Source organism: Harpia harpyja, chromosome 8 (genome assembly GCF_026419915.1).
Source record: "Harpia harpyja isolate bHarHar1 chromosome 8, bHarHar1 primary haplotype, whole genome shotgun sequence".
NCBI lineage: Eukaryota > Metazoa > Chordata > Aves > Accipitriformes > Accipitridae > Harpia > Harpia harpyja.
Genome location: NC_068947.1, coordinates 19,306,183 through 19,333,177, shown reverse-complemented (window position 1 = coordinate 19,333,177; position 26,995 = coordinate 19,306,183). Strand labels below are relative to the sequence as shown.

Below are 26,995 nucleotides of genomic sequence, written 5' to 3'. Positions count from 1 at the left end.
GATGGGGTTTACAGTCAGTTCATCACACGTTATTTCTGCCGCTTCATCCTCCTCAGAGGCAGGACTCATCACACTCTTCCCCTGCTCCAGCGTGGGGTCCCTCCCACGGGAGACAGTCCTCCATGAACTTCTCCAACGTGGGTCGTTCCCACGGGCTGCAGTTCTTCACAAACTGCTCCAGCATGGGTCCCTTCCACAGAGTGCACTCCTTCAGGTCCTTCCCACGGGGTCACAGCCTCCTTCGGGCACCCACCTGCTCCGGTGTGGGGTCCTCCACGGGCTGCAGGTGGATATCTGCTCCGCCATGGATCTCCATGGGCTGCAGGGGGACAACCTGCCTCACCATGGTCTTCCCCACGGGCTGCAGCGGAATCTCTGCTGCGGCGCCTGGAGCATCTCCTCCCCCTCCTTCTACACTGACCTTGGTGTCTGCAGGGTTGTTTCTCTTACATGTTCTCACTCCTCTCTCCGGCTGCCATTTCTGTCTGTCCCAGCAACTTTTTTTTCCTTCTTAAATCTGTTATCCCAGAGGCATTACCACCATTGCTGATGGACTCGGCCTTGGCCGGTGGCGGGTCCATCTCAGAGCCAGCTGGTATTGGCTCTGTTGGACACAGGGGAAGCTTCCAGCAGCTTCTTACAGAAGCCACCCCTGTAACCCCCCCCCCCCCCAACCTTGCCACACAAAGCCAATACAGTTAGTAACATTACTTTGTTATTGCTCTTGCCACCACTGAATCACGTTTCTGACCACTATAAAAAAGTTAAATCATCATATCTGCATGGTCTTTTACTCACTCTTCACACATGGTTCACTTGCCTTCAGCATAGACAGAGGCTTAGGAATATGGCTCTAAAGCTAACATATAAGAAATTTGTTACAGGTAGGGGAGACCCTACTTAGCATGTTGTTTTAAAGCTCCATTACTCAAATTTTTGCAGGGTATAATGCCACCTTGCTATTGCATCTCTGAGTTATTTTACATACACTTAATGTAACACGGTGCAGCACACGTGTAAGAAGAAAAATATTGCTGTGTACAAATTGGCTATAGCAGACAACCCTAACTCTGGTACCATATAATTGTGAAAACAGTGATGTTCTGCTGGCTAGAGGAGGAGTAGCTTCATCATTGATGCATGCCTTTTCTCTGATTTTCATTTAGTTCTGCTTAGAATAGATATTTTGTTTCAGTCAGGTACAAACTTCATCTGTTTCTCAAAGTTGAAGCTTTAGGCTTTCCACATGTAATTAACAATAACAGTCTTTGACAAAGACACATACTCAAAGCAGAAATCTGGGAGAATGGTAGTTGGTAAGGCAGTCAGCTCGATTTACATGGAAAGCTAGAAATGTCTAGAAGCATGCTTTAGTTGTCTTAATTTTCTTATTTTCCCTGCAAGTATCATTTTTTACAACTGCTTTCATTAAAAATTCAGGTTAAGGTGTCCAACAGACCCCACGGTGCAGAGGTAGCCAGTTTGGCAGCTCTAGTCCCCCATCATACCTCCTTTCTCTGCAGAAGAACAGTCTAAGTCCCAGCGGCAAGGTAACTGCATCAGAGTTTTCTGAGAAAGGTCCCATTTTCTTCACAGCTTTTCTTGAGACAATACTCAACTTCTTGGTCAGGAACAGTGCTGTCATCTTCTGAGGAAAAAAATCCCGTGGGACAGGGTAATTCATTCCCCAGCAACAGCAAATGACTACTCTTCTTCATGAGAATATATGTATTTTTTATATTTGGTGATTTTCTGGCAGTTTGCAGGTGCATTTGAAGAAAACACAGGTTATTAGGCATTAAAGCACATACCTCCCTCTCACAGTGACTCCCTGGACATTTTGTGAAACAGATGTAGCATCACAAAACATTCCAGTAGCACATTCCTTGAAGGATTGCCTGGACTTTATTGTTCTGCCTCTTGAGGTCTATGTGATTTAATTTGGATGGGTCTCTTAACCTGCCCCACTGTGCATGGGCATTGAAGATCTTTGGCCGGCACTGACAAGGGCGTACACGCAGCCTCATGCTTGCCGGGCTGTGCTGAAAGCCCTGCGCTGCCTGCCGTGCCGCCACTCCTGCCGTGCTGATGGTGGGTCACTGTGTAGGTGCCTCACCTCAGGAAGGTGGAAATTTAACACGCAGCAAGAGGATATTTAGGTGCTTTATGAAGAGGGAATTACTGCCAGGGAGGAGTAAGAGAGGGCTGCTCCCTGAGGGAGGGAAGCCAGGAGTGACCCCAGGGCCAGCAGGGCCTGTGTCTCCTAAGCAAGGGAGCAGGACGGACCCGGAGGTGGTGGCCAGATCAGACCAGGGGTCCAGACCATAAGGCAATGGTGATGAGGCAGGTCTGGGGTCAAGCTGGGAAGTCAATCCAGAGGTCAGGGCCAGGATCAGGTCCAGAGACTGATGGGCAGGGGCCTGGGGATGGGGGTGGTCTGGGACGTAGGCCTGGTTCAGCTTGGCCCATGGCTGGGCAGGGCAGGGCTGTGGGGAGCCGGAGACTGGCCCTTCTGTGGCATTGCTGAGGCAGGGGCTGACAGCCCCGGGGGGCTGAGATGGGGTCCTGGGCCATGGGCAGGGCAGGGGGAGCCCCAGGGGACTGGGCAGGTACAGGCAGCGCTAACAGTGCCCTCGGGGCCCAGACAGTTCTATGTGGTCAGAGTATCCTAAGAAACTAATCGAGTGATCAGACATACAATAGCTGAAATGCATATGCTGGAGAAACCTGGGACAGAGGAAGAGGGTATCATCTCAGGACTCCGTGTTGTCTCAGTTATTCCTATGATACTTCTGCTGAGAAGTGTCAGTTTAAGAGTCTTTCATTATTGTATATCCCTCCTCTGTGTATCGATACCTCTTTCTCCATAGTTGGAAGGTGGGAAAGCGTTCTTCTCTTTGGGAGATAATCTGGACCATACAGCATTTGTGCCACAGGGAGTGGAAAATAACGCAAAGGGGAATAACATTAACAAAAGAATCTGGTACAATAAAACTCATCAGTATGGAAGCTGGAGAAAAGTACATTCCTTTTCTTTTTACCTATCCCTTCTGTTTTCAGAACTTTCAGAATAAACAATGATAACCTCTCTTGACAATGACATATACCCAAAGCCTACAGTGGCAATTAAAAAAAAAAAAAGCATAGCAATTTTATGGGATTTAGTGTGTTTATTTTGAGTTAAAATATCTTTTATAATTAAAAAATCAAAATAATTAGAAAATTAAATGTGAAATTAATCCAATAAAATGATAGCAATAAGTCTGCTGGAGTCAGCAGCAGTCTCTCAGATGAGTTCACTGGACTTCGAATCATTGAAACTCATCTGCCCCAAACCCCTTTTGCTATTTTTTCAGTTTATGGAATGCATTTTTAAAGTATTTTTCTTTTTTTCACGGAAACAAAAATGGGAAAAATTTGTAATTGTAGATCTGTCCTACAAGCTCTCTCCTTTATAATTCTACTCTTATTCTGGAACCTACAAACTCTTTCCTATGCAATTTTACTCTTAGAAGAAATGGTTGGAGACCGTTCTCCAGATGCTAAAGCAGCAGCAGAAGAAACTGATGTTTTATTAAAAAAGAGTCAAACAAAGAATCAAACTAAAGATAACCTAAAAATATTTTTCCTGTCTTTCAATTAGACCAATCTTGCATGTAACTCTTAAGAATCTACCCTTTGTTTTTAAAATAATGCTTTCTCTTTAAATAAAATTACCTTCTAGTATGTTCAGAAGATTCAAGATCATTTACATCCTGTTTTACATCATCTTTTAATGCTGTAAGATGAGAAGAAAATAGTGTCTGGCATCACTGCTACACAGAGGTCTATCTAAAAGCCCTTGCATTTGTTCTCATACAATAGTTGGTGTAACATGATATCTCTGCCCATGGCTGGGAAGTTCTGAAAGATTAAGCAGTCTTCATCTAGCAGAATGCAAAGCCCAATTTTCCTCCTTCTCAAGGCCTCCTGCACTGCACACTTACTACAAAATCCAGCTTGCAATGATGTTGCTTTGTAAAAGTATAATGAAAGGATTTGGAATAGCCCTTTTAAGTCAATTGCTTTGCATGATTTACTTTAGGTTGTTGGAAGGCACTTGTCATTATACTGTGTTTTATCATAGCTATTAACATTATCAGTGGGTACTTGATATAAAGATTACTCTTGTATAATAAGCATGATGAAAGACCTGTTTGTGTCTCTCATATCAAGCACACTGGAGATCTCTTGCAAACTAATTACCTTTATGAAAACAGCTTGCAAATACAAAGCACTCTAAAAACCTAAGCTTGTATTTCTCGCTTGGTATAAAAATACACACAAACCTTAGCCTTAAATGAACTACACTTTAATTTACACCTAAATATATACAAGAATAATTTCTCCAGCTCCAGTGCAACTTTGTACAATCCTAGGGATCTTCCCAAACAGATGTAATTGAAAGGCTGAGGGCTTTATTTATTAACTTAGAAATGTCAACATGCTAGTGAGTCATCTGGTGACTGTTATAGACCTAAAATTACGCATAACTAGGGCTATTTTTTTTCCTCATCCTGATCCTATACTACTATGATCTGATGGATTCTGATTTAAAGGAAGAGCAGTTTTAGACGAGAAATGTCGTGATGGCATTTAGCCAAGACCCATCTTATATAAAGCAAGATGTACAATGAACAGCTGACATTATTTGTTCTCTGAAGTAAGTCCAAAGCAATTTAACACAAGACTGTAAGCACAAATTATGACAAAGTAACATCATCGTCTGGATTTAAAAACCCTTGTATCAAATCAAAGCTAGTAGTCTTTCAGGGATTTTGGGTTTACAAAATAAACTGCAAAGGAAATAAATGCATATCTGGCCTCAAGTCAATTAACTGATGGTAAGTTTCCTCACCAACCTATGCTCACTCTAGAGTTGTGGTTTTCTCTCTCAGGAATTGCATCTCGTCTTTATCTCAAGCTACCAGGAGCAGATACTGCAGAACAATAACTGCAACAATAAAATAACACAAAAAGATTTTCAAGATCATGATGCCAAATGTGTAGTAACAGCAGAAAGGAGGACTGGAAAAGGCCCATGAGTGAAGTAATGGTGTTAATGTGAATTAGTAGGCTGACTGTCTGAGTTATGTGATGGCACTGGCTTAAAAAGTAATGTACTTTTCATACCATAGCAAATTATTTAATTAATAGACCAGATATTGGCAGCATTCGTCAAGCTACTATTTAGTCCCTTTAGATGAAGGACAAGAACATGGCTTTTGTACAGTAGTATAAAAAAGTTATTCCTTGTGTAGGAGTACAGCATTAATGGCAACAGGCGAGCCGGTGTGAGAAGTAGCTAAAAGGGCAGTTCACATGGCTGGTGCGGGGAGAATCTGTGGGAGCAGGGCAGGAAGGCAGAGCTGAGAGGACTTCCTGGCTTTCAGTAAGAGCTTGAGCAGATTAGGTAGTGAAGGGGAAGGCAAAGAAGGGCCTGAGGAGGCAGGTTTGACAGGCAGAATGAGCAGCTATGAAGATGATTTTGGCAGAAACTGTGTATGCACTCGTGCATGCAAGAAGAAGAGACAAGGCTGTGATGGGGAGAAATGAGGGAAGCGAGAAAAGCTGTTTGGGCAGTGGAACAAGATCTTGGAAATATGAGAGGAGAGCAGAGCAGAGCTGGATGTGTGGGGTGATGGAGAAAGCAGTCACAGATGATAGCTTTTTTCTAACTCAGTAAGATAGAAAGGAAGTAATATTTCTAGCAGTGATAGAAAGGTAGGAATGCAAAGTGGGCTAGGATCTTGGCCACGATATATTTAGAATAAACTCTTCAGGAGAAAATGTCAGAAATACAATGACGTAGGAAACGATGAAGGGAGACAGCCTGAGTTAAAAAAAAATAAAAATCAGGGCTAAGGTTGACCTTGTCTATTCTTGCATCTGTGTTTGCTTCAATTCCAAGCAGGTAAGCATGTAATTTAGTTTTCCGTATTAGATCATAAAATCACTATCTTCTCCTTCATTAGCTTCAGGAAGGAGGACAAAGACAGAATTAACAGTTTTGTGACAAAGGCACTTATGCTGTTATCCTTCAATCAATAGGATTAGTATACCTGTCCAGTGTATCCTGTACTGCACATTTTCACATTTTGTGTTCAGCCAGGCAGGATTTTCTCATTTTCACATTTTGGACCAAGCTTCAGGTCTGCACAGATACACAACATGCTCCAGCATAAGAATTTCCTTCTTACCATCAACTAACAGCACACATGGCAGTTCACATAGCTTGTGTCAAGTCAGAACTTATTACAAATTAAAGGGTGGCCATATACTGTTTTCTTTAGGCACTCAATTAAAGGCAGGTGTCTGGCCCCTCATCAGTTGTAGGTGGTCTTTTCCTCTTGGGTTGGTTTTTCTTTTTTTTCTTCTTGGTAGTGACTCAAGTGCTTTCTTCACTTTCAAAATCTGTAAAACAGCCCACAATAATTTTGTAATATTCTCTCCAGTTACACGTGCAAAGGTTTCCAAGTAACAGTTAGGACTTGGTAAGTCACTTTTCTTACTTCTTCTAGGTACACATTTATTCCAGATTCCTAATGGTGGTTAGTGATCTCAAAAGAAATGGAATAACAGATGCACAAGTCTAGATGGCAGACACGCCAATTTTCCATTGATGAATTCAGAGGATACTCTAAATTATGCCTGCTGCCAGAAGACCCCAGAAATGGAACAGTCAATCAGAGGATTCCTGCTTTGTTTATCCTACAATTTTGGGACTTGAAATTTAACCCCTCTCTTTGTCTCTTCCTCTCAACAGAAAAGCTGAGAAGGCACCACATGTTTGGATTTAGCCACTTCTTGACATAATTGCATGAAATTCACATTGACTCTGGGATGTTTGCCAGGGTACATGCTGACAGAAGACAGCATAGACCTTGGTTTGATAATGAACCTTCCTTCAGTCATCAATATTTTACATTAAATAGTATAATCATAGAGTAATACTGTTAGCCTGAGAGTCAAGAACTGCAGCGATCCAAGCTTGGTCTTTGCCTAGTGCAAAAAGATCGGAAAATGCTCATGAAACTATGTGACTAGGATCATTTTCTGTAAGGAAAAATTCACTTAAAATGGACTGTTTACCCATACCAGTCTACTAGAGATAAGCTCCCTCCTTTGGAAAAATTCTGCTTTTCAAGAAACAGCCATCTGCTTACAGTCGAACCACATCACGCTTACCTTAAATAAAAAACACCAACACCTGCTCTAGCAGCCTAATGCTTATTTTAAGCAGTGGTGCAGAAGTAAGTTTGCCCAGCCTTTATACAGCTGTGCCTTCAGGAAATGGTGCATGGAGCTGTTTCCCTAACCTTGCTTGGCTCCTGTGTGTGCCAAGATCACGGGCTCTTCATGTTCTGGAATTGAAGAGCTCACCCCTCCAAAGCTTCCTCAGTGCACAGCTAACCAAAAGGGGTGGGCAGGGAAGAAGTAGGGGGGTAGGGGAAAAGAAGGAAAAGAGTCTGGCTGTGTGTCAGGGTGTTTGCAGATGGCAGGCAGGCCAGCTGGGGCAATAGCTGAACCAGGCTGCCTGACACCCAGAAGTCCAGGACAAATGGCTGCTGCATGTGCACGGTATGCCCAGAATACATTAGATTTGTCATGCATGTGCAAGCCATCTGTGAAGCAAATGCTCAGTAGCCCCAGTGAGCTGAGATGGAAATATGAGGGCCCCTACAGAGCACAACTGTCACTGGAAAGTGGCTCCCTCCTGAACTGGGTGAGGAAGGACTCTGTCCCTCTGTGGTAGCCATACTGTATTTCAGCAACAGACTGCCAGCATTAAAGTTTTTTTCAGGGACAGCATGACCATGAGTATATTATACACAGACGTGGCATAAGATGGATGTTAAATTATGTCCACAAAATACATCTGTTTTTCAAAATGGGAAATTGCATATGCCAACAGCTCATTTAGGCAAACCAAAGTAACCATTCACTTTCGCCATTCGTTATACAATGCCAGCTGCTGGCAATGAAATATTAACTTTTCTTGCCCTCCCTCCATTACATGGCACTGTTGGAGTGTAAGGAAAGGACACCCAGTAGTCTGTGTGGGATTTAACCTGTACCTACTGCTACTTTGAATTCTTCAGGAACTGATTTTAGTGAGAAATTCCAGAATCATAAAACCATAGAAAAAATTAGGTTGGAAGGGACCTCTGGAGGCTCTGTAGTCTAAACTCCAGCTAAAGTAAGGCTAATTGCAGACTTACATAGGGCTTTGTCCAGTTGAATTTTGAAAATCTCCGAGGATGGAGACTCCACAGCCTCCCTGGGCACCTGTGCCAGTGCTTGGCCACTCTCACAGTGAAGCAGTCTTTTCTTACATCCAGCTAGGACTTCCTTCCTTGCAAGTTGTGACTATTGTCTCTTACGCTTTCACTGTGCACCTTGAGAAGAGCTTAGTTCTGTCTTCTCCATAACTCCCCTTTAAATAGAAAGGGAAGAATTTTCAATGACATTTCTATCCTGCTAGTTTTTCTCCACTTACTTAAAATCTTATACTCTATTTGTTCATTCTTTCACAGTCAATGGTAGGTTGGTGCATGGTTGCTTTTAGCATTTCTTGCATAGGCCTGTTTCTTCACCATACTAGAGTTAACTTAGGAAACATGAACAGAGAACTATGCCTAAGTATTAGAACAAAAGACAGGTCTTAAACTTTTAAATGATGACTTTTTGGGGGGATAATATCTGTATAGTCTGAGCAAACCACTGCACTACTATCTCTTTTTTCCTCTCTTTGCATGGCATTGCACAGATGTATTATTACTCTCACTTTTTTACCTTGGATTTATAGACAGGGAAACAGGGCCTTTTTTTACATAGGATTTTTCCTACCTCAGAAGAACATCATGAGTATAAATGCAGAAATTGTTCTATGCATACCTCAAAGAAAAATGTGCCTTAACAAAAGAATTTGTGCATTCTTTTAGAAGTATAGTACCTTTCCAGAATCCAGTCAGGAAAATTTTTGAAGGGACAAAATGATCACTGAAATACACTGGAAATTATACAACTATTAGCCATTTGTCTCTTTGAAAATCTTATTTCCCTAGATCCTCTTTGAATTGGTCTGAATCCATCACTGGTGGCAGAGTGGCATCTGAACATTTCTATAATTCTTACAAAAATTTCCTACCTCTTTAGTTCAAATTAGCCTCTTTAGTTCAAATTAGCCTCCTCAGTTGTGTTTTAGGTTTCATGACATGGCAATGCTGCATCATAGTGCAAAGACACATGATACAAAGGCCTTGTTCTCTCTAGCCAACTTGTTACATCAGTACAATATGATCTTAACTTGACATCAGAAATGCAAAGATGGAAATGATGCCATATTAAACACAGTTTTATCCTGTTAAACAATTGAAAAAAATGCATTGCAGCTTGCCTTAAGCAAACACTTGTTTTTCTTCTCATGTATAGAATCTAAATGCATATACCATGTATATGGAAAATGCAGATCCCATGGAGATCCTCACAATTGCCCTCTGGTACTATATTCCTGTAGTTTCTCTCTGCTTGAAATACCCCACTACCGCTTCCTTTGTCTTTTAATGAATTTCTACAATTTTAATTATTTTCTAATTTAATATCTTTTTTTCCTAAAAGAATCTTCAAGCATATGCCTGACTTGCTAAATGTAAAGATACATGCAATTTTTAATAAACAGTCTCTCGAAAAATGTATGAGTGCTTTCTGCCTCTGTCATGTATTCATGACAAATATTCTGTCTCATCTTAGAAAAGTAGCAATGAGGGGGTTGCCTACAGAACACCACCACGAGATGAGACAAAAGTGACTCTTTTTATGTGGTCTTTCATTAGTAATCTTTGTAACACAGGTATGATAGCCACAATGAAATGCAGACATCCCTCAAATTACTGGAAATGTTTTAAGTAGGAACAAAAGTAGGGAACAAGTAAACAGAGACTATTTATACCCTTCTGGAGACAAGTAATGGACAGCTATAGACAGGCAATGACATAGTGACTAATGAAAAGAAATAGGAAAAAGCAATTGGAAAATTTTCTTCCTTATTCCTTCTATGAAAAATAAGTAGGAAAAACACCATGTTAACTGGAAAAAATGCAAATCTTGAAGGTGTCTGATATCCTTCCTGTTATGTTAAAAGAAATGTGGATCTGGAAGCAAGCAAGAGGGAAAAAAAACCCAAAACCAAACAAATAATCAGCTTGTTTATGAGGAAGATCACAGCAGCTGGATGAGCAGCAGGAATGGAATGGGTTGGGACAGCATGGTCTGGCCCAAGCCCACGCTCCCTACGTGCACAGCCTCCTCACAGGAGTGACAGTATCCCCAGCCAATAACCTCTTAGTCAAAAATACAACTTCAGCACTCCTCCCAGGCTGATGAGTAATGCTAAGCACGGGGCCATGCAGTTTCTGATGCTGAATTAACTGTCTTGTGGGTTTCCTTTTCTGCTTTCCCTTTTGTTTTCAGTTTTCCTACTTCTAATCATATGGTTAGATCCTTCCCATGCAGTTCTGTACTTGCTGGTTCCTAAATCAGCTGCTATTGAGCCAGATGTCCCAGTACAAGGATGCATCTAACCTGTGATCATGGCTGGGACTGCACCTCCTGGAGGAGCATCAGAGCCTGTGAGGGTGCTGCTAGCAGCATTGTTGGAACAGCCTTGTGAGCAGCCTGAAAATCTTTCAGGTATTTTGTCTACTCCAAAGAAAAGATGCAGGGTGATTTGTTTCACTCACTTTTTATCCATTTCCCCTTCATTTTTTCTCTCTCATTTTCCTCCTTTGTCTCTGTTTTTCCTTTTCCCTTTCTCTTCCCAGTATCTCTTTGTTTGTTCCATGCTCACTGTAGTGCTGCCATCCCTCTGTACTTTCCTCTCTTCCCCTCATTGTACTCTTTCCCACTTTTTACCTCCCTTTTGCTTTACTCTTTCACCTCTGCTGCAATTCCTCCTGTTCCCTCTTTTCAGTTATCCTCACCTCATTCCTGTCGGGTGGTGCTTCTGTTTTTGCAAAGTTACCCTGTAATAGTTCTATTTGTTTTCAAATTCACTTTTCGTGGCTACGCACAGCAAAATACTAGCAAAAACACTTGCATGCTACATAAAGTCAGAGGACTTAAATCAGCTGAATCTCTGTTCTTCTTGAGAAGGCCCTGGCTCACATCAGCCCTGCAATAACTACTGATCAGATGAAAATGATGGACAGTTGGGCACAGTGGCCTCCATCACTGCAGTCCCATCTGCCTTCCCATGTACATGCTCTCCTGCTGGCTGTGATGAGGTGCTGAGGTGGTCAAAGCACAAAAATGGTGAATTCGGCTCACAGAGAGTGTGGCAAAGCCACTGATGGCACTGGGGTAGTTCAGTGTTCAGATACTCAGCAGCTGAGTCAGGGAGGCAAAGTTCAAAGAAGGGCAGCATCTGCAATCAGAAACATGTTTTGGGCCTGAGGACTAGAGGAGTTAAAAATAGGAACATGTGGGCCTAATTATAGAACAAAGGAAAAAAGGGCTAGAAAAAGGAACAATTTGGGGAAATTAGGAACAGTTGATCAACCAGAGTATTGCAAACAACATGAGATACTGCTTCTGCTTTCCTTACAAAAGGGATCTGAATCATGTAACAGATGACCCACACTCTGCATGGGAATAAAATGCATGGGGGCCTAAAAACATGAGATGTGCACTTGACAAGATGATCCTTGCATGGAAAGAATAGGAGTTATCTTTGTGCATGTAGAAACTGCACAGGCACAAAGGCTGTAAAAGCCTTCAAAGCCCACAAAGTACAAAACCTGCTAGCGGAGACCTGCCTGATCTGTCTCTCTGAGCAAGCTAGTTCCTGCCCTCTTTCTTAGGCCCTCACAACCTTGTTCCCCTGTAAACTGTAAATTATAGAATTGGATGGATTCTCCTTAGCTTACTTCAACTTTTTCTGCTTTAATGAAATACATATTTGAGCAGTACTAAGACTTTGAACATTGTCAAGTTCAACTGTATTGGCTCTTTTGGAATATGATGCATCATCTGGTTTATCTGCATGTATACAACTGTTTCTAGACATTAAAACGCTAATCAATAATAAATCAGTGGCAGTTGTACTACAATTTGAAAATGCAGTTACCTCACAGTGGCGGACTGCAGCCAAACTACCTTTTGACTTGGGCCTAAATCCTGTGTTAGGGCTTAGATTTCTTGACCCAATTATATTTGCCTTTTCTGAACAGCCTCCATGCTTGTACAGATGGTAGAAGATTGTCTCAGCTATGAGGGAAAGAAGAAACCTACCATGGTAAAGTAGTGGCCAAACCAAATGCGGAAATTACTGGATCAGTGTATTAGACTGCTACTTTTCTTTCTTCTTCCTCTCATTCCAGCAGGGCATGTTTAAATGTCTGTCTGGCTCTATGCACTGCTCCAGTGCTTCAGCTGGACTTTTGATTTCACATTTGCCAGTACCACCTAAGAGTAAGTGCAACATCTTACTTTAGAGTGATGAAACACCATTATAAAACATTGTCTTTTTGTTCCAGAATTTATAGTACAAGCTTTTGTATACTGAATCTAGATTAAGGTGAGGATCTTATGCAGATACATAATTGTTTCTTTCCATTAAAATCTTCCAGCACAAATCAGAGAAATGCCATGACATTAACATGGTAAATTCAGAGTTATTATAAGTCTGCAGAGAGCACAGGAAGCCTTTATGGCAGAAATCTGTGTCATCTAACAGATAGAGAAGCACTAAAAATTTGGGTGATCAGTTTTGATGATAGGCTGTGGTGATTACATAGGAAAAAGTAACTTATTTCCTCTCCCAGCCTATTTTATTAGCCTAAGTACTTGCCCCTCAGAACAAGAAGAAATTTCAGCCAACCTTCAGAACTTGCACTCCTAAGCAAACTTCGTCCCATACAGAAGAAGTACAGAAATGAATGCAGCACTACACTTACTATCCAACTGTGCAACTTGTCGTATTTTCCTCATAATTGTTCTTGGACACAGAGATACTCAAATTCAGTGCTGATAATTTAATAGTCATTTTATCATTGAAACCTGCTGTGCTTTTCTGTGCCCCTAGACCTGCTCAGATACGGCAGAAATCAGTACTTTGAAGTAATCTGAAGATATTTATTTAGGATCACTTTTTCTTGGAAGACAGCAAAGAGAAAAATGCTAATTTTTAAAAAGCACTCTGACTCAGGAGTCACAGAAATTGTAAGAGCCACTGAAACCTATTGCAGAAACCTGCAATGATGATTTTGGGTTTTTTTTACTAACATTGCTACATTTTTGTTTACGTCTGACCAGTTTGGCTTGGACAGGGTAATCTCACATCTGACTGTATATGTTTACAAGTCTGTGAGTTACTAATGATAATAATGCCCTGGGCTTCACTCACTTTCCTACAGGGGGGTACCCAGTATGAGAGGGTGTCCTTCATGGCATCCTGTTGTGCTTGAGGACAGAGGTGTCCTGCAAACCCTATATGTCATCTGCCTGCCCAATGCTGATGGATGCTGTACAGCATCTCAAATAGCACTGGGTGACTGAATCAAGCCCCTGAAATAAATATTGTAGATAGCTAAAACTAGAGTTTTCAACAAATAACTTCCAGTTTGGGATGGTTCAGGTACTGGATATATGCTTGTATCAGTTCTCCAAATAGCAGTGCACTTACAGTCTGAGTTTCAGATGAACTTTATTATGTGGAATTATAAAATGTAAATCTGAAAGCATTTTTTGGGGGAAAAAAAATTCTCCAAGAAGGGAACTGTACTACAATTTCTGTATTTTTACTTTTTATTTTGCTACTGAGTGCTTCCAGCAGAGTAACAATATTCCATGACAAATGCCAGGATAATGCTAAATATACAGTGTCTAAGCCCCTACAGCATGTTTCTGAGAGTTTAGACCTTAGCTGAATTATACAATCACTGTGGCATCTGTATGTTATTCCTGACATGTAGAAAGGGTGGAAGATAAATAAAAAATATATATTTGAACTAATTGAACAATGATCATCTTTCCTCTAAACATAGATGTTCCTTATTTTCTCCAAATAATAAACAAGGATATGAGAAAACATTCTTTTGGATCCAAAGGATCTCCATGGCCAATCTGACTTCCTTTTACACCCATCTGTATCTCATGTGGACCATGCCACCCATGTCTATAAGAAAATGCATCCACCAAGATGCATCCATGGAGAACTCTAGCATCTTTATGCTACAGGAATTATTTCTAGTCACCAAAAAAAGGGAAAACAGTTTTAGAGTACAGCATATAAATTGTCTCCTATGGACATTAGATTATGGTAAGAAACAGGTTGAAAACAGCATTTTCTAATTGCCAAAGGAATATTTGAAAGAAACTTTCCTTTTTCCTCCCTGAGGTATTACTGAAACGACAATTTCTTTCCATTTCCAAGCAAAGAAAGTTTCCAAAAATATTTTCTTCCTTAACCCCAATATGCTGCTAAGACATAAAGTCTAAACACTTTTCTGCAACTCCCAGAGATTTATTTCTCCTTCTTTTATGTACGGCTGTTTTGCAAAGCTTGATCTCCAGTGCCTAAATGTGGAAATGCTGATAATTTGCACTGGAAGTAGCATTTGGGGAACTTGTATATCTGGAGAGATGGTTTGAAAAGAAACTGTAAAAATGCACTAAAGAGGAAAATTAAATGCCAAAATTTGACTGGCACACTTAAGGATTTTAAACGCCAAGCTTATATTGCATAATGGACTGATTAGCTACATCTAAATTCATTACTGAAATACAGTTAACGCTGGTGTTCTTCAAAACTATGCAAAGATAAAAAGTGCAGCAAACATTTGAATGCATAAGCTTAAGCTTTAGGGAGTATATTGTGTGTTCAGTATTATAAAGTACTGGACATGTTCAGACAACACTTGACTAGGAGGGTGGCTGAATATTCTCTTCAGTTTGACCTCAAGGCACTGTTCTTGGTTTAAGCTTTCCTCTTCCCCCAGCAGCTGTGGAGCTCAACTTTGCTTCAGTGGGAACATATTTACTAGCAAGCTGGGAGTTTTCTTTCCTTGTTCCTCTAACAGATTTTTGAATTTCAGTTCAGTCCTTGATAACAAGGTTTCCAAGTACCACAAGGAACTTTGTTGTCCAAACACTTCAACCAACATGCTGCTTCAGTTACTGCCTTGGTAGGCTGGATGGGAACTTTCAGTGGTGGAACAAAAAGCTCAAGACCCCAGCCTGAATTCAGCAATTCAGAGCTGTAGGAGGTGAAGGCCTTCTGCTTCCCCAGATATCTGCCCATCACCTCTGTCTGAAACACATCTTTACCACTGCCAAAATGAATAACCTAGACTGTGAACTGGGCATGTATAGATATGTGCAGATAGGAGTACAGTCACATATTTCTTCTCTGCTGACTCTGCAACAGTAAAGGATCCGTGGGAGGAGTCCTTGGACAGCTGAGATTAGAGTGACTGGGCCTAACAGCAGGGCAGCAAGGTGTGCCCCAGTCTTGCAGTGAGGATTCCCAGTTTCTTCCTAGATGGTTCCCACACTGTCAGTTCTCACAGGCAGTACTTCAAGCAAGGAGAGAATTGCATGCGCTAAAGGCCAGCTTATCCAGTCTTTACCCAGATTCTCCATTTGGTTTTTAATCACAAAATTTCATGCACAAAACTGCTCATGAGAGAAAATTCAGAACATACGGCTTCAACTTTCCCCTGTACTGTGTGTGGGTCCATTCCTGGCTCTGCTGCAAAAAACCCCGTTGAGTTAAAGGGGGCAGTAATAGAAATTCCATGCTTACACATGCTGGAGTTTCATTTCAGTGACATAATTTTTTGGTTTGACTTTGCCAAAGGGAAGAAGTTCACATTATAGGATTCAAAAACAGCATCTAGAATGAAATTGGTTAGAAAGAACTCAGATTTCAAAAGGACATGCCATATGTGGACCCTTACTCTACTCACTTGGGTTAATTTCTTGAGATTTGTATTTGTAACTGAAACTTTCTTAGTTAATGAATTGCAACCTTGAAAAGCACTTAGAAAATGAAAGCACATTCCAGACAATAAAAAAGACTGTGTTAAGAAAGCTCATATTATTTTTTGGAAAGGCATAAAGGGAATTTAGGCAGATTTCATGCAGATTCAATAGTGAAAAGGCATGCCAGATAAAAAGTTTAATCACGTTAACTCTCTAGAAAGCAAAAGGACAAACGCACTTTATGTATGTCAACTTACAGAAATCCTATATCTCCATAGATGTGTTCTTGTAACTTAATATATGCTGTAGCCTATTTTTAGTTCCTGGAATATGCTTTCTAATATTAATTTTTGTTTTTCATCTTACTATGTAAAACCTAAGTAAAAGCTGTAAAAAAGACAATGAATCAAACACACAAACACAGGTGACTAATCTAGCTAAGTCTTGGAAATGCCTGCAAATAACTGTGTGAATAATATATAAAACAGTTGAGCTAATTTAGGAATGAAATTAAGGGGATATCCAACAGAGGTGAATTCTATTCCTGTTTCAAGCTTTGGCTGTAGATACTGTGAGAGAAAGAGAGAAAAGAAAATTGGAGTGCAAGAATCTCTTTTTATCAGCACATTCTCTTCTGAGCTGATATTACATTTGTTTCTGATTGTGTCACTTGTAGTTTTATACCATATTGTGCTCACTTGAACCCACTTAGACAGCTTGCTTGTGGGCATTTGACAGCAATAAGAGCAATTGAGCAGACCAGAGAGTGAAAAGAGAAGCTGGTCAGAGAGTAGCAGATGGCACAGTTCTGCTTGATGCTGGTATCCCTAAAAGTTTCATATAAATACTGACCTAGAAACAAGGAATCCCATATGATTTTCAGTTCATTGTCTCTAAACCTTACCAAAAAGTTGTTTATTACTTTAAAGGAACTGTATTAGAATATTGAACATTGTGAAATCAGCCAATTATAAAATGTAGTAGAGGATGGGAAGGGGGTCAATTTACTTGATTTAGACATTTTCCCTCATGCGAATTTTCACCATTTGGAGAAATTCTCTTACATAACAACTGCCTTCCTAGATGACATCAAATCTTTATCCAAAATTCTTTCTTTTATTCTGACAAATGTGTAGGAAAGAACATAAGAATGGGTGTGTAGGGATACTTCCCTCCAGGACTCTTTTTCAGCCTCTGGCAATTTGTAGCTGAGAGATCACCTAACACTTCACTAATGTTCTTATGCTTAATGACCTTCAGTGGGCTTTTTACTCTAGCGCTTTACTCAGTTGCATTCTGAACCCATATAAACTCTTAGGATCCACAAAGGATTCCACAGCTCAGCTAGGTAATTTATGAAGAAATATAATATTTTTGTTTTGTTTTGTTTTGCTATGGTTTGTTTTGTTTGTGTTTGAATCTGCCACTTGTTAGTTTAGGTCAATTCTCCTACAACAGGTGCCTAAACTTAAGCAAGCAGAATTTTCTACTGACGGCCCTCAAAAGGCAAATCTGTGGATGGTTTAGTGAATTTAATTCAGAACCGCTCCTTTGCTTCATGCCCCAAACTGAGATACAAGCTGGATGCTTATGTCAGGGAGCTGGTATAACAGCCGGAATAATTTACCACTTGTGTGTAATATTCTGGACCCTGTTAGGGCTGAGAGAGTGGTTCTCATGTGCTATGCATTTTCTGTGCATGACAAAGGAAAAAGAAATACTTGTTCTGATGACGTACAGTGGCTAAGCAGCCAAGGTGTCCTAAGAAGTGGCAGTTTACTGAAGAACGTGTATGCTGAGTGCAATGTGTTGTGCTCAAGGAAAACCAGAATTAATGTAGTTGAAGCATCAGGACTGGTTTTGTGAAGCAACACACATAGTGTAATTCCTGGGAGTCTAAGTCACTCTTAAATTTAATCTCTCATTCCGCATCTGGTTTCCTTAAAACTGTCTGGTGAAGGGACTTTCTCAAAGCAAGCACCTCTTTGCACTTAAGTCAATGGAGAATTTGTATGAACTAGGGCTTATGAGATGATACTTTAACAGGATTAATGAGCAGTAACAGAATACCTGATAGTCACAGCTAGAGATATTTAGGGAAAGACTTCAGAAAGACATGTTTCTACTGTCAGTTTGACTTGAGTGGAGGGAAGACCACAGAAGAGTTGTGTCTGTTCCTTACCTCTCCTTTTTGTACTTCTTTGAGTTTTTCACAAGTATTCTGGGTTTGGACTCCACACAGAGGAAAAGAGTCTTTTCCACATTGATGAAAACATAGAAGGGAAAATTGGTATAGTTCTTCAGGACTGATGAGAAAATGAAGATCAAGAATGTTGTTAAATTATAATATAGACCTAGTAGAAAATAGAGGATGGTGGAAAATACTGACAGTCTAGCTGGCCTTTAATGAAGAATAACATTTTCCATTACAGGAAATGTAAAGCACTGGAAAACATTTTGAAGAACTATCATTTAAAGTTTTGGGTTTAGTGGGAAATATCCCCACTCAAATTGTATTCATGATACAATCTCATAAATATGGGAACATAAGTTCCCTTTAAGTTTTGGCTTTTCTTCAGCATTTTTTTTTTATTCCTTTATATTGTATTAACATTTTGTTTGCTTTGAAGAGAAAAACACGCTCTCTGTGTTTCCATTCCCCTCCCAATTCTCTTCTTTTAATGAGATGTTTGACTCAAATATCAACCTCTGCTTTACCCTCCTAAACTTTTCTTCTTTCTCTGTTCTTGGTTCTGGCAACATCAGAGTCTGCTTTCTTACTTCATAGAGCCAAATGGCTTTCTTAAACCCAACAATTCTCATATCAGCACCTAAACTATAATTTCTGTTGCCCTTAAATCTCTTGACTGTATATTCTTTTTCATTTCTATCCCCTTAGTTTTCATCAGTTCTTTCCTGATTGTCCAATTTAATTTAGTCTATTCTTCTGCTGTTTCCCTCCATAGATGCAAAGATTATAGTTACCAAATACCATTAAGCAGTTTATGTTATCGGCCTATTAGTGCTGATAGAATAAGTACGTTTCTTTCTCACAGCTAGATTCTCCCAAAGACCCTTTTTCAGAGATACTTCAGGCTATATTTAGTCTTATTTCAGGCAACTACCTAGGCAGCTGATTTCAATGTTCCTTGTATTGGATATATACAGGATTCAGGCTCTTAAATGTGGGCACATCTCATTTCAAGGTCTAAATGAAGGCAATATTACTATCACACCTCCTTTTTCTATTTCCAATTTGATTGTCTCCCTATCTCTCCAGATATTCCTTCAGAATATCCACCCATATGTCCCTATCTTCCATCTAATTGATTTTTCTAATTTATTTTTGGCAACAATGCTGTTTTCTCAAGTTGCGAGTTTGTTTCTTCTGTAATCCTGTCATCGCCCCTCCTGGGTCAACTTTCTATTCCCGAAGTTAGTTTCCTTCTACAGCCTGAAGGCTACTTTCAGCTATGGTGGATTCTATTTCTTTGGACTTCCCAGAGTGGACAGATAGTGCCTTCTGTACATCATCTGCTAAGAAATGAGCCATATTTTTGGCTGTTATACAAATACAGCTTTCCTGTGAGAGCTGCAAGCTTTTGATAGGAAAGCTCAGTTTATGAAGAATTCTGCTTTCCAAAGACATGTTCTTTAAAGAAAATGAAAAAGATTATAATTTGTCCAAAGTGGAGATAGATGGTTCAGATATTCTAACTCCAATTCAGCTACCAAATGTAGACATTTTTTTGTGAATATACACCTTGCTAAATAAGATTCTTTGTGATGAAATTAAACTCTTCTGATGCATTACTTCCCAAATTAAAAAGGAGATTTTCTGTACCATTAAAGATGCATTTTGAGCTGAATATTAACTAGAAAGAGGACTGGAACCACCCAAATTACAACACAGAAATTTGGCAGCAGCAATTACCAATTCAAATTCCTTAGTTTCCTGTCAAAGTCAAACACATGGTAAAAGGTAGATGAGGCGAAGATGAGGTGAAGTTGAATAGAACTGATTACCAAAGCAGCTTCAATTTCTGTGACTGTTGATGAGTTTAAATGTACAGATCTCTCACAAAAGGTGACTCTTAGGTCCCCTTGAGAAGGTGTAATTTACAATTATGTTGCTTAGGTCAAATTGTTACCATCGAAACAGGTGAAGGTGCTGTTAATGTGGATGTAAAGTTCACACAACACATTACTACGTGACTTCTAGTCATGAAAAATAAGGAATATTTTTTTTTTTGTATAGCTGAAAGCTTGGTGGCTCTACCAACAAACTGGTTTTCTATTCCCAGCTCTAACCAGCGATATCTATGAGACTCTGGAAAACTTCTTACTTCTGTTTTTCTAGAATTTCATTACTTGGGAAGAGGGGGGAAAATATTTACTGTCTTACTGCAAAATTTTAGAGTTATTTACACAGAACAGCAGACAACTGTGCAAAGATACTTGAGCTAGTGGAAATCTGAGCCAGTAATTCCATGTGATATCCTGAATAGCCCTGTGTGACTGGCAGCAGTCTAACCACTATTAAATGGCAATTTGCCAGAGGCTGGGTCTGGACCCCTAACAATAGCAATGATTATCTTAGATTAAGCCTTTTGGTCATGTAGACATTGCATTGCCCCAGCATACACGGGCTGTGCAAGCCCACCTCTGAAGCTGTGCTGTAAATTTGGTCTTGATCTATTACAGGCAAACTCCAAAGCTCAACCCAAAGTCAGTGCATATAGCCTACATATCTGGCCCTCCTGTCCCACTCACCCCAGCTGAAACATGCTATACACTATCCGTGTTACTCCTAGTCTTGTCATAGTTATTATTGTTATGTCTTTTAAAAGACAGAACTTACATAACCTCAATGATACAAAACCTACATAGGCTCAGTGGGACCCAAAGTTCATTCCCTCAGATCAGAATTACCTGTACGTGTTTCACAAGACAAAACCCAAACTTTTAATTGCCTGTCAGATTCAAAAGTATTTCAGGTAAGACTCCAAATTGCCTGAAATTTGCTCACTAAAAATTGAGGAGTGTGGTCACCCCACTGTGAGCACAGTTAAATCCTGACAAAAAGGCATTGCTAAAAGCTTAGCAATTACCACATTTTGTTTGTAAGGAAGGCAGTAAAAACTGCCTTCATGCCATACACAAGCTCATGCACAAGCATGAGCTTGGTGAGACTTAAAAATTCATTTTAAATGAGAACAAAATTTCAAATTGACTAAATCAAGTGCTGTAGAAAGTACTTGCTGCTTTTTCTTAGCAGTCACAAAAGCGCACAAGTATTTCAAGCAGCTTGACATCTGTATTACATAAGCAGAGAGCAATTCAGCTGCTTGGAGAATATAAAAAACAACTTTGACCTTACACTGGAGTCATGCTTCAAAAGACTGATTATTCATATGAGGAAAATTGCTCAAAAACAACTGCTTGAAAATATTCTCAAAAAGAAAATAGATAGATTGTTCTGAGGCAATAATATAATTATAACACAAGAAACTATTTTTTTTTTTTTTTATTCCTAAGGCTTTTTCTATTTTCACAGTAAGTGTTTCATCTGCTTATATTCAAAATATTTTATCTTTCAAAATGTTTCCCTTGTTTGTTCAGCCGCTTTGTTAGCTTGCTGGAATGTAGTTCTTCAAGAAGATTGAGAGTTGCAAGCCATTGCTCTCTAGCTGCTAACGAAAGAGTTTCAAGCAATATTTCTCTTGTTATGTTAGGTCAGAAACCATGCAACTGTAGGGTTAAAGAAGCGTTCTGTTGGTAGAAAATAGTGTAAAAGTGTCCAGAAGAAAAAAATTGTGATTCAATAAATTTTCAAAATATTCTTGATATAATACTAAATGACATAAATTCTGGATTTATTTTAAAGTAACATTTTCTCTCTGAAGGAGGAGGCCTAGTGATCTGTTTGAGGGGCTGAGTGGAAGTTCAGGAAATCTGGGTTCAATTCACAACACTGCTACCGATTTCCTCTGTGGTGCTGGGTAGATAGCTCAGGTCCTGTTCCTGAAATCACTTATGCAAATCTTTAACTTCACTGCTGTGAGCAGTCCCGGCATTTCAACAGGTCAGCCTGTAACCTAGTTAAAGACCGAGGGCAAGTCTCATCAGCTCTCCACTGTTAACTGTGGATACCAGTTGTTCACTTTGTCCCACCCACTTCCATCTCACGCCTTTAGCTTGCGAAGTCTGTGGATCCAGGACTGGGCTTGGGCTTCTCTATATGAGCAACTTAAGCTGTCTTAACTTTACCATGCACTTGAAGCAGCACATCTCCCAAAGTATGTTTGGTTGTTACAGCACATAAAAAAGAAGGAGGATCCAGCCTTCTCTCCATTATTTGAAACAAAGTGTGGTGAAAAGCCACATAACCCCAACCACATGTTTCCAAATAGATCTTTCGGGGATTTTCAGTAAGTGTTTGTGCAGCTCCTAGCACAGCAGAACATGCGCTGTCAGCATGGGTCTCTGCACTAACACAAATAAATGCTGTTTTTTGCTATAATCAGTATATTAATAAAAAAAAGTTTCTTTTTCTTTTATGTCTGCTGATACAAATATCTTGGCACCAATGTAAATGTGGAAGCAAAAGGTCAGTTATTTCATTTTACTTCCAAGCCAGCAGTCCTACTGTAACAATTGACATGTATGCACTGATCTTCTTGCATCTGTTTTGATCTGGATTTTTTTATGTAATATTATGTATATAAATAAAATGCTACATTCCCTCTTTTTCCAGAGTGCTACTTCAGTAGCAGAATCCAGCTCCATAGTTTGAGAGTTGCAAGACCCAAGGACTGTCCATTTCCATGTGGAGGACCCATCAACAGACAGAATACTTGAGGCCAAGGAATGAACGAACAATAATACTCCACAAGTCCACATTTATCTTAACTGTTCTGGCCTGTGTCAGTGAACTCCCATAAATCAGTTGAAAATTATTTCTGTGATATTTTCAGACAAAAGGAAACAATAAAACATGTCTAGCACTTTGCTGTTCATCTTATGGTCTTTTTAGTAGCTTTTCCACTTCTACAACTTCAGCATAATTCCTGTTTTTGCTGTTTTGCAAATGCCTGCTGAGAGGTACAGAGAGGACCATGTTGGCTTTTTAGAGGGTGGTTCCTAGGAACCTGCTGGATCATGAAGCTAAGCTTCAGTCCATAAGCAAATCCTGTAACTTGGGTTACAGGATCTGGTTCATACCCAAGTATCGGGGTTCAATTTTTCTTCGAATCCTCCTTCATGGTACTATACAGTGGTCATAATTCCTCCCTAGCAGTATTGTTTTTACATAGTTTATTAACTAAGACAAACTCAAAAGTTGCCCTGTATTGACATGAGAGGTTTCTGGAGTTTTTACTATTCCTTGTGAAGGAAGCCAGAAATTTCAATTGAAATAGAGTAAAAAAAAACCCCAAACAACAGATAGTTTTCTCCAAGCTATCTGTAATACACCTCAGTGAAAGCATTTCAAGCAAGGGCTTTCCCTCAGGCTCCAGTGGTCTGGTCACGTACCTCTGGACAGTGGCATGCCATTCTCTCACACATTAAACTGATTTTAAAAGGTAATTCACTTGGTGCCTTTGATGTGTATCCTAATTTTATCAGTACAGAATCACGGTTCAATGGACTTCTTCATGTCAAACTTGAGCTATTCTTCCTCTACCTTACATTTTTCAAATACTTTTTAAACCCAGGGAAGGAATTTCACAGTACCAATCAAAATAAGCCAGTCAGCAGAATTGTTTCGATTTCCAGCTCTTAATAAATCACACAGAGTTAAATCAGATTCATGAATTCTGAAGTAGTTATACATTTATGTTCTCTATTTCCATAGCAGAAGTTGCAACCGAACAGGAAAAATCTGAACTCTCTAATAGTCACCTGCTGAATTTCATTTCAGGCAGAACTCATTTGTTTATGTCTGCTAGTCTCTCAGTGGAAAAAAGTTAACCTTAATACAATATTAACATAAGCTTATTCCCTCATTCACTGCCCTTTGTTTTGAGCTAAACAAATGAAAAAAAAAAATTTCCCCCCTCTAAATTTAACATTGGTCTCTATTTATTAGACAGCATGTCTCCCTAGTAACAGAGGTCAAGCAAGCACCACACAAAATATCACACCTACTGACTTATGAAAGCAAAGGGTAGGACTGTAAATCTCCTTGAAAACTTCTCTCCATCAAGAGACACACAGTGTCACTTTGTACGTAAGATGCATAGCATGACCACTTGCTTGTGCCAGTGACCATCTCCCCATTTTGTATTATTAGCCCTGCTTCTCATTAACTTGATTATTTAACTTATGCATTTTGATGAGCACTGCTCCTCTCCTCCACAGGCTGACACTGCTAGGGCCTTTTCCCCAGAGCCAAAAGGAAGGCTGCTCCAGGATCCCTTTGCCAGGGATGCTGAAAGTGAAGCAATGGAGTCCCACCCTTCCCCTGTGCTGAGTAGGGGGATGAGGAATGCAGATTGATTCATTCCACAGCTGAGGTCTCCAAGTTCACAGGATAATGTGCTGCAGTCATGCCCCTAAACTGGCTTCCTATCAGACTTTAAAATGAAACATTATGCTTTTTCTCTTCACTACTAACTTTGTCAGAAAGGAGTTTTTCATTTGAAAACCAAAAGTGTGTGTGGGGGTAGCAATACTGGAAATAAATAACATCCGTGACCTGATACCTGTGTGTCAGGAATGATTAGTGTCACTGAGGGTGCATAAACATATGTAGCAATTAATTCAGCTCCTTCCTGGTTACAAGCATCACATTTTCTTTTTCATCTGTTGATTACAAATGTTGCGTGATTACTTTTAATCCAAAAGCAATAAATTTGTACTGACTGCTTAAGCTGATCTGTAAACTGAGCTTTTTGGTTTCATCAGTCACTGATTTATTGCATTTTTGAGAGAAAACAGCCAATGTTCGATACTGCTTTTTTTTAATGTACTGCATCTTTTTCAAGTCTTACTTTTACTATGTTTCTGTTTATTTAAATTCCTTCCGCAGGCAAATTAAAACCAGTAATGTTAATCTTTGAAGTTCCAAATCTATTTCTTCAAAATTTCTTTCTTTCCCCTCCCCCCCTCCCCCCAGGTTTTCCACTTGGGGCGCATATAAAGTACCAAAGACATTTCAGATTGTGTAGCATCAGTTGAATCTCAGAATGTGTTTAAACTCTCTCTGTGCAGTTCTTACATTGGCCAAATTCAACATTTTACTCTGCCAGAAAATGCCAGGTGGTAACAGAGAATACTTTTAGGTACTTTCTGAACTGTGCACCGGATGGTGATAACACAAATGATAATATCAAACAAGTATTAACTTGTCTCTAACCTCTGCTTCCACATGCTATAGATGCAAAAGACCGTTCATACAAAGTGCTTGCCATGTATTGTGCAGTATAGAATAGACATTCCAGCAAAAACTGGTCCCTGGAGTATCCAGGAAGCACCCTTGTTGAAATTCCCCGATGACGATGAAAAAGGAAATGGAAAAAATCTATTCTTAATATTTTGTGGTTATGGTTTAAAGTGAACCACGTCAAGAACTTCACAGATTTCTTTCACTCAGTAGCCTTAACAGACCCTATTTGTTCTCATGTAGGCTATATTCTCAGCTGTGTTCTCCTGCATTTCCAGATACTAAACCACAATGACCGCATTAGATCACGATACTGGGAAATCCTCTCCTTGGCTGATTTGCTAGAGTTTGCCATGAAACTGGTGTAAGGATGACTATGGAGAATTGAAAAGAGTGCTGACAATGTTTTAGTCATATTTGATGGCTGGTTTCTCATCTAGTGCACACTACATTAGCATTGTTAGTAAATGAAGTTGTGTTAGTTTAGGTCATCTCAGCGTATGGTCCAGTATCTCACTCCACATATGTCTCCTGACTAAGGCATTGTTTCTGTGAAGGAAATTAAAGCAGTGAGTGAGCTTTAAAGGGATTGTGCATTACTCTTTCAAATGAATGTGCCATATAATAATATTGCAATTAAAGGCCGTATCTTTATTTAAGACTTACCTGGCTAGAGGGATATTTGTAATTTACTCGGCTGTGAAACATCACAGAAAACCATTAAAAACAAACCCATGAAAGCAATTATCTAAAAATAAAGAAAAAAAAAAATCCTTCCTCCCTTCACCCTCCAATAAAAGGAGTGGTTGGAGCTTTCTACTTCCTGTGGAAATTGATAAAACATAGGTGCCTTCTCTCTTAATTTCCCCTGCACACTTCTGGTTCCTGACATTTTCTTTCCCTCAGAAAAATAAGACCTGAAATTATGGCCTCTCCATGCTGCATTACATGTCTTAAGAAAGAATACTGGAGTACCTCAGAAACTGTATTGGAATAAAGTCGTCCAAATTGCAATGTCAGAGTGATTTGCTTATAGTTTGAATATGAGAGTGATCCATTCCAAATGCTCTGGAGAAATGTTTCATTGTTCAGCCCCCCTCTTCCTTCCCCCTCAGCTCCTCCTCCAGGCTTCCTCAGGTTAGTTCCAGTTTGCTTTTAATGGAAATTCCTTCTGACCCCAATCTGGTGCTTGATGAATTCAACCTTTTGCATGTATCAATCATACTAGCCTTTAATCCAGCTTATGGAAGGCTGGGAAGAACTGAAAGAAGCAAATATATGGAGATCAGTAGAATCACAACAGCGTGCTCAAAATCCACCCCCAAATGGGAGAAATTAAACAGTCCTCTGACTCTGGTAACTTAGAGGTTTTTTAATATCTTACTGCTTCTTACCTGAGTTGGAGCCAATGTTCAGGATTTTCTAGACTCATCAAATTACGGGTTATAGTTCTGCTTCCAAAACCTGCCTGGCAATTTCTCCTCAGTGCTCATGTAGTCAAGGTCTCATAGGCATTAAAGGCCTCTGGCTGATCTCTTCCTGAGTATGCATAGTTTGCATGCCCGACTGCGTAAGAAGTCCTCA

General features: G+C 39.8%; 1 long non-coding RNA gene across 1 annotated transcript; it reads right to left on the bottom strand.

Moving 5' to 3' along the window:
* LOC128145257 (uncharacterized) lies at positions 1 to 26,995 on the bottom strand. The gene is made up of 4 exons (XR_008236399.1): positions 26,806 to 26,995; positions 26,387 to 26,672; positions 18,206 to 18,329; positions 1 to 6,453 (listed from the first exon to the last, which is right to left on the bottom strand). It is a non-coding gene; the product is annotated as an uncharacterized LOC128145257 (long non-coding RNA).